At 40.6% G+C, this 16,400-nt stretch overlaps 1 long non-coding RNA gene across 5 annotated transcripts in view; it reads right to left on the reverse strand.

Annotated features, from left to right (window-relative positions):
- The window catches only part of LOC107078085 (uncharacterized), a 139,631-nt gene that overhangs the window by 11,470 nt on the left and 111,761 nt on the right, over nt 1-16,400 (reverse strand). For all 5 annotated transcript variants that reach the window (XR_011190036.1, XR_001479083.2, XR_011190035.1 and 2 more), the window contains one exon: nt 3,106-3,237. This is a non-coding gene — a long non-coding RNA (uncharacterized lncRNA). The remainder of the gene's footprint in view (nt 1-3,105; nt 3,238-16,400) is intronic.

A 16,400-nucleotide genomic window follows, 5' to 3' on the forward strand; every position in this document is an offset into this window, starting at 1 on the left:
CATCCTCCATCTAAAAGAAGATCACTGCACTGTATTTGAGTGTTGAAAAGAACTGCACAATACATTTTGTATACAGGGACTGTAAGGTCTTAGAACTTAGAATAAAATGACTGCGTTTAGGTGAACCATCACACACAGAGACCTTCTCATTGGAAAATAAACCAAAGGTTCTCAAAGACAAAAAACAGCAACAGCACTTTTTAACGAATATAGACAGTGTGCGATTTAGACATGACCAATCTGGTGCCAAAAAGGTGCGGATATTCTCATTTAGAAATATTACAGTGGCTAATTTGTTTATCATTGTCTTCTTCAGGATGTGCTGGCATTACAGAAAGGGAACATTTTCAGCAATCATAGTCTTTGTACGCTGTGGCTGCTGAATCCAACTTACTGTACTGTTTAAGAGATGAGAAGTAAAGAGTGACTCCAGTTCTTTATTACACACAGTGGGCCTGCAACAGCACCTAACAAGTTTATTGTTATTATGGAGGACTGACTTTTTGAAGTTGAGTGTCTGAACACTCAAGACTTGGCACAAGAATGACTGAGTGCGTCTGCACACATATCAGTGTGAAATTAATTTACCTTTGAAGGCATTAGGGACGCAAATGCCTGACTCCTTATTACTATTAGTATTTAAATGCAATAGTCCTTGTATACTATACCTAGGAAACCCAGTGGCTTGGAAAATAACTATAGCACCCAGCAGGTTCAGGAATGAAAGAGAAATGAACTGTGTCTGAAATTTCCTATCTCTGGCACATGCAATTTCGTGTCCATGAGGTGGAATGGGAAACTTAAGTAAAAGCAGATAATGGACACATTGGTTATCGCCGCTCAATAGTACAGTTTCATCCTGACCTAGCATCTTGACCTACTGTTTCAGGCAGAAGACAGCAGGTCAGCCCACAGTCTAATACAATCTCCTTCCTCTTGATTTGCTTTCACCTGTACGTGTGAGAAGGAAACCTCTGGAAGCTGGTTTTGGGCACATTTGACACATTTCTTCACTGCTACAACACATGTGTCTGTCAGCCCTCCACAGAATACCCTGCCAGGAACTGGAGACAACATCATAACAGAACTGTAACAGCATCATAACTGTGATATCCACCGGAGGGAATGTGGAATTTGAACTAATACATGTCGAAAAGCCCAACAGATTTTATTCCCTGCTTCACCTCACTCCCCCACTGAAATGGGAAACAGAATAATCACACAACAGAAAGATTTACAGGTTGGATAATGTGTCTTTCTGACAAAAAAAAAATACACTTGTAATTGAAAGAGAATTACACAGAGTAAAGGTGTTGCAGTGGTCAGCATATTTGCCTTGCAGAGCTTGTGCCCTGGGTTTAATGTCTGGGGTGCTGTCTGTGTGGAGTTTGTATGTTCTCCCCAGGGTTCATGTGTGTTGCCTAAAGGTGGTTTGGTTGGCTCCCAAAGTCCAAAAACATATTGGTAGGTTAGCTGGATTCTGCAAACTTGACCCTGCTGTGAGTGTGTGCCTGTCAGTGTCTCTATGCGTGTCCTGTGATGGCCTGTTGTCCTGTCCAGGGTGTGTCCTGCCTTGTGCTCATTGCTGGCTGAGGTAGGCTCCAGCTCCCTGGTGGATCAACAACAACCACTGCAGTCTTTGGAGAGCTCTCTGACCTTCACCATGGTGATGCATACTACTACAGAAGATATACTGTGCATCATCCTACTTACTATATCCCAGGAAAACAGGAAACCTGTGGAGGCTTCTCTATAGTTCTGGAAGCTTCCGTTGCACTTCCAAAAAGTTACTGTAAATTTGTTTTTGATGGATTTTCTGAACAGGAACGCTTAGAAGTTTGAATAAAGCTGACTGTCTGGTACTATTATAGACTTTTGTTTTTAAGCAAGACACATTACCCAACCTGTAAAGCTTCCTGTTATACAGTCTGAAGCTTTTGTTCCTATTTCATCTGGGGTATGAGCAAATCTGGAGGTCACTGTATTAGTATGATGTTTTAAGCACATAGTTTGCACTTGTGAAAGGGAAAGACATTTTGCAAACACCAACAAAGTAAAAAAATATGAGGCATAAAAAATAAATGGTTCCTTTGAGTCCTATAAATTCCTATTAATGCTTCAATGATAAATAAGATAAATGTATGCAATAATTAGGAGTACGCCATTTATATATTATATGTATATTGTACCAATGCACCTTTTTAACTGTCAATCATGGCGGAAAGCAGCAATGGCTACCATTAAAAAATTAATCAATTTTAAACTGTCTATTGTCATTACAAAGTACTGCACACAAAACCAATTTAAATAAACCTGGATCGCAGAATCGTTTTATCCTTCTCTCAGCTGACAATACAGACGGTCAAAAACATTCCAAATGGGAAGAGCACCTGCTAATCATCATTTATGGACTCTAGTCTCTGATAGCACAACATGTGATGGTAAAATTATACAGTATGTGGGGTAGAGTAGAGGAGTTTTTTGCCATATGTACTGTACATGTACATTGGAATTTTTATTTGCGCTGATCTCTCGGGACAGTACAACAGACACCACCACACAATGTAGACAGTACATAAAAACATCATAAATAATAACAACTGGAACAACAAATACGAAGAAGTGAAAGAAAAAAAAACATGGTAGACCATGGAAAAAGTGCATATTGAGTCGGAGTCTGGAGGGGCTTATTGTAGATGGTCAAACTGGTCTCAAAACTTTCATAGTCAGTGAAGCTGCTCAAAGGTTCCAGAGTGAATTCTTTGTACCTGCTGTTTCTGGGCCAGGTTTGTATGGAATGGACAGTGATGTTCATGTTCATGGGCGGAGCGGTGGCTCTGTGGCTAAGGATCTGCGCCTGTGGCTGGAAATTTGTCGGTTCAAATCCCGCAGCCGGAAAAGGAATCCTACTCTGTTGTGCCCCTGAGCAAGGCCCTTAACCCCAATTGCTCCAGGGGTGCTGCATAAATGGCTGACCCTGTGCTCTGACCCCAAGCGTCTCTCTCCCTCTCTGTGTCTCTCATGGAGAGCAAGGTGGGGTATGCGAAAAGACAAATTCCTAATGCAAAAAATTGTACATTACCAATAAAGTGATCTTATACTCACCAGGCTGGGCTAATGGTGGCCTCTCTTGGGAATATGGGACAAAAAGGCCTGGCTGAAGAGCAACACCACTCAACAGGTTCATCTTCCACCTCAACATCATAATCCTGGAGCCATTCATAGCTGGTGAAGCCCCTGAAATAATAAGGAGAAGAATATTGTTAATTTCTGAACTGGGATGGATGTTTCTTCATTATTTCTGATGGGACACTTTCTAAGTTTGTTTCATTGCTCTTTCCATTTCCAATTTAGAGTATACTAAAGGCTTTCTGTTACTCCTCAAGTCCAACTCACCCTCTATTTTGATGTCTGCATTTGTGCTTTTGCGGCCTTAAAAAAGATGGCAGTTATCTGACTAAATAGAGCCTAAGAATCTGGTACACATTTAATCTCAAATGTTCCAGAACAGTGACTGAAACATACAACTGTATCACTCTCATACAGACAAGACAGTTTTAGATCTTATTACAGCTACAGAACATGGTTTGACAACACTGTTATGCACATCTTAACTTGACCCTACGTCTACGTATGAAGTTGAGTTCTCAGTCATCTCCACAGTACTGTTTTTAGCGTGCTTGGTGAGGATTGCCACAAAACTAGCAGCTAGAAAAAGACCTAAACATTTTGGGCTATTACATTTTGAAAAAGAGGATAAACAAACATCACATTATTATAAGCAAATATAGTTGTCTATTTCATCTACCTGTGCACACATTTTCTGTTGATTATGGAGAGTTTGCATAACTTCTCTGTGTGTTCAAGTGAAGGCCTTTGGGTGCCTGTATTCAATATGTGTGTGTAGGTGTGTGTGCCATGTGGTCATGTAGTTTTGCCATCTGTTCTGCGTAACTGTAAGCAAACAGACATTCGAGATGCCAGAGCTGGTCTCTGTTATTTCAAAATACATTTTTTTTTAAATAAAAGAAAATCCATGTAGTCTTTCATACGGTTTTTCCCACCTCTTGGTAGATGTGTATTAGTACACAAAAAACGCTTAAATAGAGACAAGAGATAGATACAACGGCACGATCTAAGAATTTAGTCTCACACTTTAAGCTTTTTTTTACTTTATGTCCGCAGTAAAAGTGAAAAAGGTTCAGTATCTTTGAAAGTGAGAATGGCATGACCACAGCAAGATACCGGACGGTTGACAATTTTCTGCAGGGCCCTGATGGTAACACAAGTCTGCTCCACGCACTGCTTCCAGCACGGAGGAAGAGAGGGTGGGTCACTGGTCTATGTACCATATGCCTCGCAGTCAAATGTTTGGCATGTGCTGTATTCCAAAACCGTGGGGCTGTTGCCTGTCGAAGGAAGTTCTGATTCTTCTGCACTGTAAGCAGGTTCTGTTTCTGGGGGGGGGGGTTGGGCGTACGAGGGTGGGTGTGGGGGGTTGTCTGTGCAGCTGCAGCCCTGCCAGCTCATTTTGCGCCAATGGAAAAGAACAGTTTATGGCGCACACCCAAGGTCAGCGCTTTGAGCAAAGGATCTTGGGAACAGGTCCAGGCGCTGCAAAGCTGCTTGTTTGTATGCAGTCAGTCGGCAACAATTAAGCCTCTAAATAAGAAAAGCCAGATTCTGTCCCACTGTCCCCCCCGCCACAACAACCGTCTCACTCAGCCTCCCCTCCTCACCCCTGTCGGCTTCACCCACCCTATTCTTATTCTCCTACCTGACAGCTCCGACGGAGACACACAAAATGGACGCAGGGAGCTGGAAGGAAGGTGGTAGCCATTTTGTGAGCCTCCCGTCGGAGAGCAGGAAGCGGGAGCAGAGCAGGGGATGTTTCAGAAGGAGGGGGACGACACCCCCGCTGACTTACTTGAAGCAGCGCCCGTATTCGCGCAGTCATGCTACGCATGTGGGAAACACGCACTTTTGAGGGAAGAAGAGAAGGTTCTGAGGGACCCGAAACGACATCGCCTTCAACGAATAAAAGATAAGCGCAGAAAGAAGTCGGGCTGCGGGAGAATGGTTGGCCCGCATGATTTGGAAATTACATGGTAGCTCCTGAGTAAAACGTATGAACAAGGAACCAAGCAGCACACGTGAGGGAAATAAAAGACTTAAAAAGTCACCCTTTTCCTGTAGCTTTATAAGAACGGCTTTAGTGGTCAAGGTACCACCAATCATCCATTTTCTAACCGCTTCATCCAATTAAGGGTCACGGGGGAGCCAGAGCCTATCCCAGCAGGCAATGGGAGCAAGGAGGGGTACGTGCTGGATGAGACACCTATGTATCACAGGCTAGACAGACAAAATCTGCCGAGAAGCCAATTAACCTACCACTATGTCTTTGTGCTGCGAGAGGAAACCGAGGCACCTGGAGGAAACTCGTGAGAACCTGGCGAGAACATGCAAACTCCACACAGACAGCACCCCTGGTCAGAAAGTGAACCCAGGGCCCCAGGGCTGTGAGGCAACAATGCTAGCCACAGCGCCAGTGTGCCGCCCCTTCGACAAAATCCTACCATCTACAATGTGCTGCTGCAACACACATGTGTCGGGACAGCCAGCAGAAAAGAGAAAACATTCAAACATGGCAGTAACTTGCTTGGTCTTGACCAAAGAACAGACCTTAATGTAAATGATCATGTGGAATGTTTGGAGTTTGCAACACAGAGTACACACTTTATGTAAAAACAAAGCGATTGGGCACTGCTGACACAAAATTGCAAAAAGAGAACAGCTAAAACTGTACAAATTACAAGTTATGCACCCTAATATTTGGTGCTAAATATTTTCTTATCGGTATAGAGACTTAGCATTGTAAATCACAACAACACTCTCTTTTGGCCATCTTTAATTAAGAAACGTTAAATCTCTCATCTGTTAAGCATAAGAACGCAATCTAAAGTAATCTGAAGCAAGAAGTAAGTACACATTACATGATTTCAGGAATAATTACTGTACATTGGTTTACAGCGCAATCCCAACACATGGTCACTTAAACGCCTTCTTGATTACTGGTCGCAGAAATAGAAATCACTCATAAGGGTTTAGATCAGAGAGCTACACTGTGAATCACTGCAGTGTCTTCTCTGCTAAACATGGCAGCTGTCAAATTAAGGAGTTTTGCTCAGCGGCAACACATTGCTTTATGAAACTTAATTCCGTTCACAAGCTCCTGCAACAATTACAACAATTACGGACATTTCCATCAATGTTTGATTGACGTTAAGAACCAGAGGGAGATGAGAAAGAAAGCAAATGGCGAAAAAATGTTTTTCTCTGCAAGGGATCTGTGCTAAGAATCCTGAGTTTCAATTCTATATATTTTTTTACAGTATGTAGGTAGTATCAGAAAATCAACATTCATTGATAAGATAAAGTATGATATCATACAAACAGAAAGAAATAGTGGCTGAAAGAAAAACGGTGGTGATACAGCATTTTTCATCTTAATGACAGGCACAGAACTTGTGAAATGAAGTCAAACCAGGGAGAGTTGGGGTTAATGTTGCTATAGTCACGCCTGAAGGTAGGTACCTCTGCCAAATCTGTCAACTGCTATGAATCTACCTAATAACTTCAGAGAAAACCAGGCTGTAAACTCCCTCATGTCTTGCGGGCCAACATGGAAAGACAAGAAGTTATATAAATCTTCAAAATGGTGACTCTAAAGATTTTCCATCCATAAATTCATCCGCTGTCCCTAATTCCCAACGAATCCGGCATTTCAAGGCTTACGAACACTTTTTCCATTTTCCTTCTGTTTCTTCCCAACTATGTAATGTACAAGATTTCCACTTAAACATACTGCAGCGAAATGCAAAGGCACAAGTGTTCGATAAATATCAGCTAGATTAGGTTCTGGATTTTAAGTAGACTGCGACAGGTGCCACTGCTTTCCAAATAAAGGGTCAAGTAACATATTTCTGAAAAAGACAGTCTGTTTCAAGTCAGCTCCGCAACACTGTGCAGCAAGGAATCCTGTTTACATCGAAAAGCTTTATTTGTTTGAAAATCATCAATGCATTTCAAGTGTTTCCGAGTCGGTTCTAAAGCTAAGTAGGTTTCATGAACACATTTTACTTTAAATTTTGCAAGAAAAAAAAGAAAACCCTCCCTTCCATCACCACCTCCAACTCCCTATGAGTTTCGACTAAAAAATACTTCAGTAAGGCATACAGTTACTATAGAAACCCATTGCAATGAGGTTTTAACTGTGTCAACAGCAACATTCCAAGCTGACATTGTCTTGTCTCCTGGAGCCCTGGATGATAACAGTTGAAAGTTCTATATAAATGATACAAAGACAATTCGTATGATACCAACAGTGGGAATGAGGACACAACACCACCAGCATCGTTTAACAGCCAACCAGATCTATTTTTCCAGCGGCGAGAGACCCCACATCTTCAAATATTCACGCAAATATGTGAAATTCCTTGTACAGTTTGGCCTTTTTGACATCCCCAGTTTCAGATTTTAACAATAACATATACAGTATAGGTTTAGGTTTAAGTATGGCATGATTGCCTTGGAGCTGTGGGTCCCCTCAGTCCTATTTTTGGGGTCCTTATCTGTGTGGAGGGTGCAACAGAGGTGCTCACTACAAAAGGCTTGAGTAGATTGTCTGGAAAGTATTGAAAAAGGGAAAGACCATCTTCATGAAGTGAAGATTCAACCCCTTTCGAGTTAAGCTAGACTTCGATTTCTGCCACTCCTCTCCACACACCGAGCTACGTTTCGGACGCAGTGCATTGCCACACAACCTGTGTGCCCAGTCCGAAAGAAAGAACAAACAAACACAAAAAATACAGAAGGAATTGCTTTGCCATGGGATAGTCACAAGGGTAATGTGCTTCTTGCTCTCTGTGACTGGGCACGGCACCTATACATTTATTCACTTGCAGGGGATAAAGTAATAACAGTGGCATTTCTTGTGGTCAGTGTCCAGTAAGGCCTCTATTTTTCACTTACTGTACATGCCCACCTGCAGACTAAACTGGTTTTGCAAGCACTGCCTACACCCAGACACTGCAGATAAAGGTGTTTGATGGTTTATTTGACAATAACCATGCCAACACAGTTACCAGATTCATCAGTGGGACACCTCCCCCACCTCCCTTGAATCTGGTAAGGGAGTCACCTAGGTTAGACCATGTTACCCTGGACTACATCTAATAAGCTATCAAAAACCTTACTGCCAAACATGTACCGATCAATGTAATTAACACTACAATGGGAGGATCCATTTTTAGTCAACAAGCTGACTGTATACAGTTTAAAAGGCCATATTTGTTAAAGCGCAAAGTTGTGAAGAGTTTTCCTCTGGTTAAGAACAGCATTTATCAAAATGAAGCCTGCAGAGCCAGAGGGGTGATTTGGACTGCATTCAATACGGGACTTTAATTGGTTAGCAGAACTAAGCATTTGCCTAAATACCTTAAAAAATATATAAGAAAGGTTACGACCCACCTTGTTTGAATGTTTGTACCTTGTGATCCAAGAAACTACAGCCTTCACATGAAAATAAAACTCTTAACAGCACCGCAGAGAGGTTAGTTCCAAACACATGCTTCTGTGTAAAAAAGGTACGTCATATTTTTTACTCTCAGATGCGTTTCATTGCAATTTCTACTTGTGTCCTCAGGTTAAAGTTACATTGCTTCTACATTCGTTCACTCTCCTTTAAATGTCCACAATAACCTCCTTTTTCAGCTCCTATGATCTTAATTGAAAAAGGCCCATAAGACGCCGTACCTTAGCCTTCGAGGAAAAATAATGAAAATGCCAAGCTAAACTGGGGTCTCAGTGCCAGCTAGTAAACTCTTCACTTAATGTGTGAAACCAACGTGACCAAGCTGCTTTATTCTCATTGACAGCAATTCTGTGATTGAATTTATTCGTAATCTGTCACACCCTTTTGCATGATGACTGGAAAAAGCTGGATGAACCTGTTGCCCTACAGTGCGGTTTTCAAAAGTGTTTCTATTTACAAGGTTAGAATTACAGAATTACTCCACAATGAATCCGTGTGTCAGTTTAAAAAAAAAGGGGGACACCAGCCGGGGGTTATATTTTGAAATGGGGTTTCTCTCACACGAACGGCGTGATTACAGAGATCCAGAGGATTTAACTTCTTTACTCCTTCATATAGCAAATCTGGAAATGTAATGGCTGAAACTCAGAGTAGCACCATTTTAAATCCCAAATATTAATTTAGGGATTGATAATTTATTGAAACTAATCATTTACTTAAATTTATGTAAACCAATTCACAATTGCTCAATAAATAAATGACTCAATAAACTCCTCAAGAAGGCTGGCTCTGTGTTGGGGCTGAGCCTTGACCCTCTAGAGGTGGTGGCAGAGAGGAGAATGCTGACCAAGCTCACAGCCATCATTAACAACGACTCTCATCCGCTTCATGGGACTGTTACTGGGCAGCAGAGCACTTTTAGACACGGACTGCTCCAGCTACGGTGTTCAAGGGAACGTTTCTGCAGGTCCTTCCTCCCGGTGGCTGTCAGGGTGTACTGTATAACGCTGCCCTAGGCTAGGCCTGCTCGCCCTTCATCTGCTTGTCTATGGACAACATGCTGCACTAATGTACTTTTTTGACACTGCATTAATATACTGTGTTATACTCGGGATCAATAAAGTCTTATCTAGCTCTATTTCACAGCCCTGGCTGACAAAAAGTTAACCCCTTTTTATGAACCTTTCCATACAGTGACCCATATGTAACATCAATTTGCCCAGTGCTAAACAAGGCCAAGGAACTGCGTAAAATGTAAATAATGGATAAAAAAAGAATGAAAGTCTAGGGTGTGTTTCTTTATTGGAAGGCACTTTAGTTGTGATAAAAAAAACCCAAACGAATTTGTTTTAAACATTTGTTAACTTGTTAACATAACAATTCATAAATTCAGGCATGTCTGCATTTAATTTAAGCTGCTGTACTTTACAGATGGAATGTTTAACTTTCTTTATGTACTCTCATGAGCAGTATATAAACCCGTGTACAGTACATGAATATATTGAATATTTGGAAAGACACAGGCAGGTTTCATTATTTAATGAGAGCTTGTTTTGCTTTTGTAATTTAAACTGAAGCTTACAAGCTCTTCTGTTAATTGTTCTGTCCTACCATCTTGCTGCTGTAAGTAGCCTCTCGGCCAGTCTGTTAATGTAAATGAGAATTTGCTTCCAATTGACTTGTTTGGTTAAATAAACGTTTACATAAAAAATAGTAGTAAAAGCCATGGCCTTGAGTATCACTTTTTATCAAAAGCAGCTAAACAGCAGACTGACATATTTTCAGCCTTGTACAAATAGTTTGAGTTTTTTTTTTTAGTTTCACCTTGCTTTAAGTCTTCTATTTTTCAGTTCTTTTGCTACGGTCTATGTAAAAATATTTCCACAGCATACACAGTGAGCACAGCAGGGCGGTGCAGAAGTTAGCACTGCTATCTCACAAAATTGGTGAGCCTGGATTCAATTCCATTGCTGTCTGTGTGGAGTTTGCATGTTCTCCCAGTGTTCACGTGGGGTTTCCTCTGGGTGCTCCAGGTTTTATTTTCCTACACTCCAAAGACATGCTGGTAGGTTAATTTGCTTCTATGTCTGTGCCCTGCGATGGACTGATGTCCTGCCCAGGGTGTACCCTGCCTTGCTCCTGTTGCTTGCTGGGATAGATTCTGGCTCCCCCTGTGACCCTGAATTGGATGGAGGTGTTGGAAAGCAGATGGATGGAATACACAATAAGGATGTCAAGTGTTACTAATCACCCTCAGTGGAGGTAACCCTGACTAAGTATTTTTCCCCTTTTCTGGTAACTATTTTTTTTGCAGGACTCCACTGGCAGTGCGCTCTGCTGGACTTTACACTTACTGCTGCTTCTCTAGTGCTAACACTAACATTAATATACTAAATCCATAACAAGCCACAGTTACAGAAAGTTTTGCAGTAGGTTTTTGTTTGCAAATGCACTCGTTTGCAAATGCACTCAGGCTTCATTACACTTTACCCATCTGTTAAATCCATTTAACCCTCTCATTTTAGCCAGCCCAATCTCAGCCTGTGCAGATCTTGCCCCATAAAATAGTTATTTCAAGTTATTTAGAAAGTTATTTCATTACACTTACAAGGCATTTGTCAACTTTAGTGCTTAAATATTCTAATAAACAGATATGAATATGTTTATGTATCTTCAATATATATATAGACACCACTTACATGCGCTATAACTATATTTGAGCATTTTACAACAATCATTGTGAAACTATTTTAAGTAGGGAGCTGCGCCAGCATGCGTAGGCTGCAAAGGAACAAGAAACGGTTTATTGCATGATGAAAAGAGAAGAAAAGAAACACAACGTTTCTAAACGTTCTGCTTCATCATTGTGAAACTATGTCTTTTTTTGGCAATAATAATTGAGTAGGGGAATTATTATATTAGTCTCAGACAGTGACTCTTGCACCTTTCTCGTCATTTCTGCCTCTCTGCTCCTCAGTCCTCTCTTTCCTCCTTAATTCCTTTATTATGGGAACTTTGCTCTGGAGGCAGATAAAAGACTTGACAACATTTAACACAACATGAATCTAAGATAATACAGTTCATATAATCTTCCCTAATCAAAACTATTCCCATGTTTCTCAGCGTTTCTCCTGAAATGGATGATCTGCCATCTTTCCTACATAAATCCCTACAATCTGTCTCCCGTCATTGTTTCAACTGCAAAGAATGAGACTGTTCTTCTTTATACCTGGTGCTGCTCTCATTTTATGCAAATAGAACAACTCTTTAACTATACTGTAAACCTTCTCCCATCAAGAAAAAAAACACTTAAATGACAGTGGTGCTCTTATTGGATGATGATGATAGATCGAAGTAAAGATATATTTCTGGTTATTCCTGCAGATGGCAAAAGAAAAAAAACAAGCAGAACTTTGGCTGCCTGAACAGAAGTGAACCTACAAACTTCAAAGATAAGATTGTTACATTCAACAATTTAATATAACATTTAACCATAAAAGAAATTAAATGTTCAAACCAAGATCAAGATCAAACCTTGTTAAAACCAAAAAAAACACAAAACGTACTGTGATTCGATCATTTGATATAAAGGTGAAATTAAGATAAGTGCAAATAGACTGTATCACGATACACAGTCAAACGTCCAGCATAACGAGGTTTGCATAACGAAGTCAATCGGTAGGTAGCTAATAGCAGGGGCACTCTGAAATACAGTGCATGAAACATGGAGACACTACATTGGTTCCTGTGGAAACCCACAGTATAATAGTTCAGCCTGTTTTGCATGAGATACTGGTGCCATCCTGCATTCCAGCAAGGACTGCCATTTCACCAATTAAACTACATAAGGTGTCCACAGAGGAACAGAGCTATACCTCCCTAACCTCTCCATATAATAGTTTAAGGAAGATGAATTCCATAAATGCTCAGGTCTGAAACTTAGGGTGTTGTATGCAAATAGCCTCAGGCATTCACACGAGAGTTCCCTGTCAACAAAAACTAATTTGGGTTGAGCTGTGAAAAAAAGCTCAAACACTGAATGTAATCGTGGGGTACTTTTTGCGATAGTGCTCACCATGAAAGGGAACAACCGTTGACAGACTTACAGAATGAACAACGTACTTAGGAATAATGCTACAGGACAGTTACATTTATGGTGTGTCACTTAGTTATCCAAATTTGTTTATGTAACTTGAGCAAGCAGGCATGTACGCTATATGACTATCACTATAAAAACAAAGTCAGAATTAAAATTTAAAAAGCAATTGGTTGAGCCAATGTAACATTAAAATGAAACAGATTCAAGTTAGAAAAATTTCATTTTGATATCTTATTTAAACAGTAGATCACTTTTCTTACATTCATGCCGATCTTTCAAGCGTGCAAGTGTTTACACATTGATATTAAAACAGACAGCTGCAGTTCACAAGTACCGCTGTTGAGAAACATCAAGAATGGAACTTGTAGACAAAACCAGACTGTGGGTTTCTAATCTGGTAGAGTATTACAATTTTATGTACCTTTTTTAAACGTGAACTTGATAACGCTCAAGTTTCCGGACCTGTGATCATGATTTTCAACACTTTTTAATAACTGTTTGCATTTATATAGTGCTGTTCCTCTTAAAGGCATGGTAGCACAGTGGTTAGCATGGCTACCTCACTGAGCATGCTCCCTGGGTTCAATTCCTGGGGTGTTGTCTGTGTGGAGTTTGCATGTTCCCCCCAAGTTTATGTGAGTTTCTTCTGGGTGCTCCTGTTTCCTCCCACAGTTCAAAGACTACTAGTAGGCTAGCTAGCATCTAGGAAAATTGGCCCCGGTATGTGTGTGCATGCCTGTGTCTGTCTGCCTCTGTGTGTGCCTTGTGATCGACTGGTGTCCTGTCCAGGGTGTACCCTGCCTTGACACACCCAAAGAAGGCTCCATGGCTGAAATATTGTTTCTTTTCGCCCGTGCTCAGCATGGAATAAACCTTTACTTGTTCCTTTGTACCTGTGTGCTTCTTAGGATAGGCTCTGACTCCCCTGAGACCTTGAATTGGATCAAGAGGTTAGAAGATGGATGGCTTGTTCATTCGGATGGATCTTAAAGTGTTTAGCTAATAGGAGGGGATCCGTTCTACACTGTGTGATGTGACATTCCTTCACCAGCAGAATTAAAAGGAAAACATATCCGTGATTGGACATCGCCCAGAGTAGAAGTTAACCACCTTACACTTACGTCCAAAAAAGGGTTACGGGATCTGTAACGACCAGTTTAAAGGATCATCCAAAGGAATGCACCTCCTAGAGCCGTGTCCTGTGGTCACAACACCAGCGCATGGGTGTGGAAATTCTGGACCCATGGGGGGAAAGAGTGACACTTACTGTTCCAATACACGCCACTGACACAACAATCCGGGATCCTGGGGTCCTGGGATACCGCTGTGCTTTCTAGTTTTTGCTCCAACTAACCTCTTGATTAATTGAGCTTATTGAATCTTTAATTTAACGGTTTACTTTTGAAAATCAGTTTCAGCCCTCGAAAAGTAAAGAGAAGCTTAGAAATCAGCATTTACCCGGATCCAGACGCTAAGTTCCAGAATTGGCCTTATCTGGGTTTATTTTTTCTAGGTGGAATTTAAACAATGGGTCTAAGCCACACACAGCTTATGCGAGAGCTTAATCATCACCAATCACTAACTGAGTGCCAAATTAGTTGTTTTAAAGAAGTTGAGAGAAAGAGACGATCTTAAGCCAAGTTCAAATTGAGATCCATTTGCTAGTTTTGTGGAAACGATACACATCATGGAAATGATTTCTGAAACTAAAACCTGAGTAAACAGTAAAAAAAAAAATCAAACAGTTGGCTCAATTAAGAGTTCAATATGTTTAACTAATCAACAGCTCAGCTGCAACAAGAACCACAAGACATAGGATTACCTCAGGTCCAGAATTTGGAAACACTGCCTGCTTAAAGTTTCTCATCTAAGCACTGACCAGATCTTGCCTAACTTCTTATTTGCTTAGGCTAGAAAGCATTAACACTACTGCGTCCATAGTACTCCAGCAGTTTTCTGCAGCTTCAGTGAAAAAAATTATTCTGCCTTCATGCTGAATTCTGAGAAATGTTCTTGACTGGAACATTTAATTATTTTCTGTGATGCCTGATGCATATAGAAAGTGCAAGGAGGATAACAAGAAGTCTATGATATAAAAAAAAACACTTTTACTTCAGTCAATCTGACAATTGACACAGAACTGATTTGTCTTTCTTTTGTATGTTGATTATCTACGCTAACTATATAATAAGCAAATACAACGTCACATACAAAACAAATCACTCAAAGATTTTACACATAAAAATTTAAAGGGCAGTAAACTAGAGTTTGAATTTCTTATCGAAATCCATTCTTAAATAGTAATTTTCTCCCTAGATGTCATGGAAACTAAAAATAAAACATAGTGTTAAACAAAGTACTGTTTCCTTACTTCACCCTGCACTGAATTTGGAAACTCTGCGCGTCCTCTCACCATTCACCAAGGCCGAAGTGTCAAAGCATAATTTTTTAAAATGCAACATAACGAGAGAATAATCCCATTCTGCACTGCACTATGTGTAGTGTGTGCCTATGTCACAATTTTGTTTGTTAATACCGAATTCCAAAAGGGGTGGCACAGTAGCGGAGTGGTTAGCGTTGCCCCCTTGTGGCACTGGGGTTCTAGGTTCAATGCTGGACCTGGAGTGCTGTCTATGTGGAGTGTGCATGTTCTTGCCATGCTTGAGTGAGTTTCCTCCAGGTGCTCCAGTTTCCTTCCACAGTCCAAAGACATGCGGGTAGGTTAATCGCCTTCCGGGAAAAACTGGCTCTGGTGTGAGCATGCGCACATCTGTGTCTGTGTGTCTGCCCTTAGATATACTTGCATCCCATCCAGGTTGTGCACCTTGTGCCCATTGCATGATGGGATAGGCTGTGGCTCCCCCGCAACCCTAAATTACAGTAGATGCAGAGATTAGGGAGTAGATTAATAGAAGACAACCAGGCAACTCATGGTGTGATTACTTTACAGAGCGTCTTCTCTTAATGTTCATGTGCTAGCATCAGGCAGCTACTGTATGTGCTCTAGCAGACATTTTAATTGAGGATAAAAAGATTAAATAAAGAACACTAAACTGCTCTCTGGGCAGGTGGATTACACATTATTTTACAGAGACCCTGAGTTGTAATTCAAGGCTTGGTACACTTGTACCTTTATATATATTTTTTTAACAATCAGCATATATAGCTATATATATATACTATAGCTCTGTTTTGTAAGTGACAGAAAATCATATTTCTAAATGAGAAACCCACTGTGCTGAACTATCCACGACACCAAGGTTCTGTAGCTCTGCGGTAGACATGCTACTGTCTTTTTATGGTTTGAACATAAAGGACTGAAGCATCCTCAGTTCAGAGATAAAGGGATATCTCATGACAATTTGGGGGCTGTTTTCTCCAGCGACACTACATTACGAAAAGAACTGGAACAAAAAATGCTTAAAGAAATTTGGGATACCCCTACAGTAGTAAACAGTACACAGAAAATCCTATTTTTCCTATATTTAAAAAAAAAGCTGATTCCTCCCCAGCATCACATCATCTTATTCTCCTGTTTGTTAAAATTAGTATACTGTATTTTGCCGTGGAAAAATACAAATGAACCACTTCTCTACACTGAATGAGATCATAACAACAATAAAAAGGCACCTACAAGCAGAAAGAGTCGAATTGTCAAGTAGGATTATTATGAACATTGCTATTATTGCAATTCATTTAGGCAATCAT

The sequence above is a fragment of the Lepisosteus oculatus genome, chromosome 7 (assembly GCF_040954835.1).
Source record: "Lepisosteus oculatus isolate fLepOcu1 chromosome 7, fLepOcu1.hap2, whole genome shotgun sequence".
In the NCBI taxonomy this organism is placed as follows: domain Eukaryota; kingdom Metazoa; phylum Chordata; class Actinopteri; order Semionotiformes; family Lepisosteidae; genus Lepisosteus; species Lepisosteus oculatus.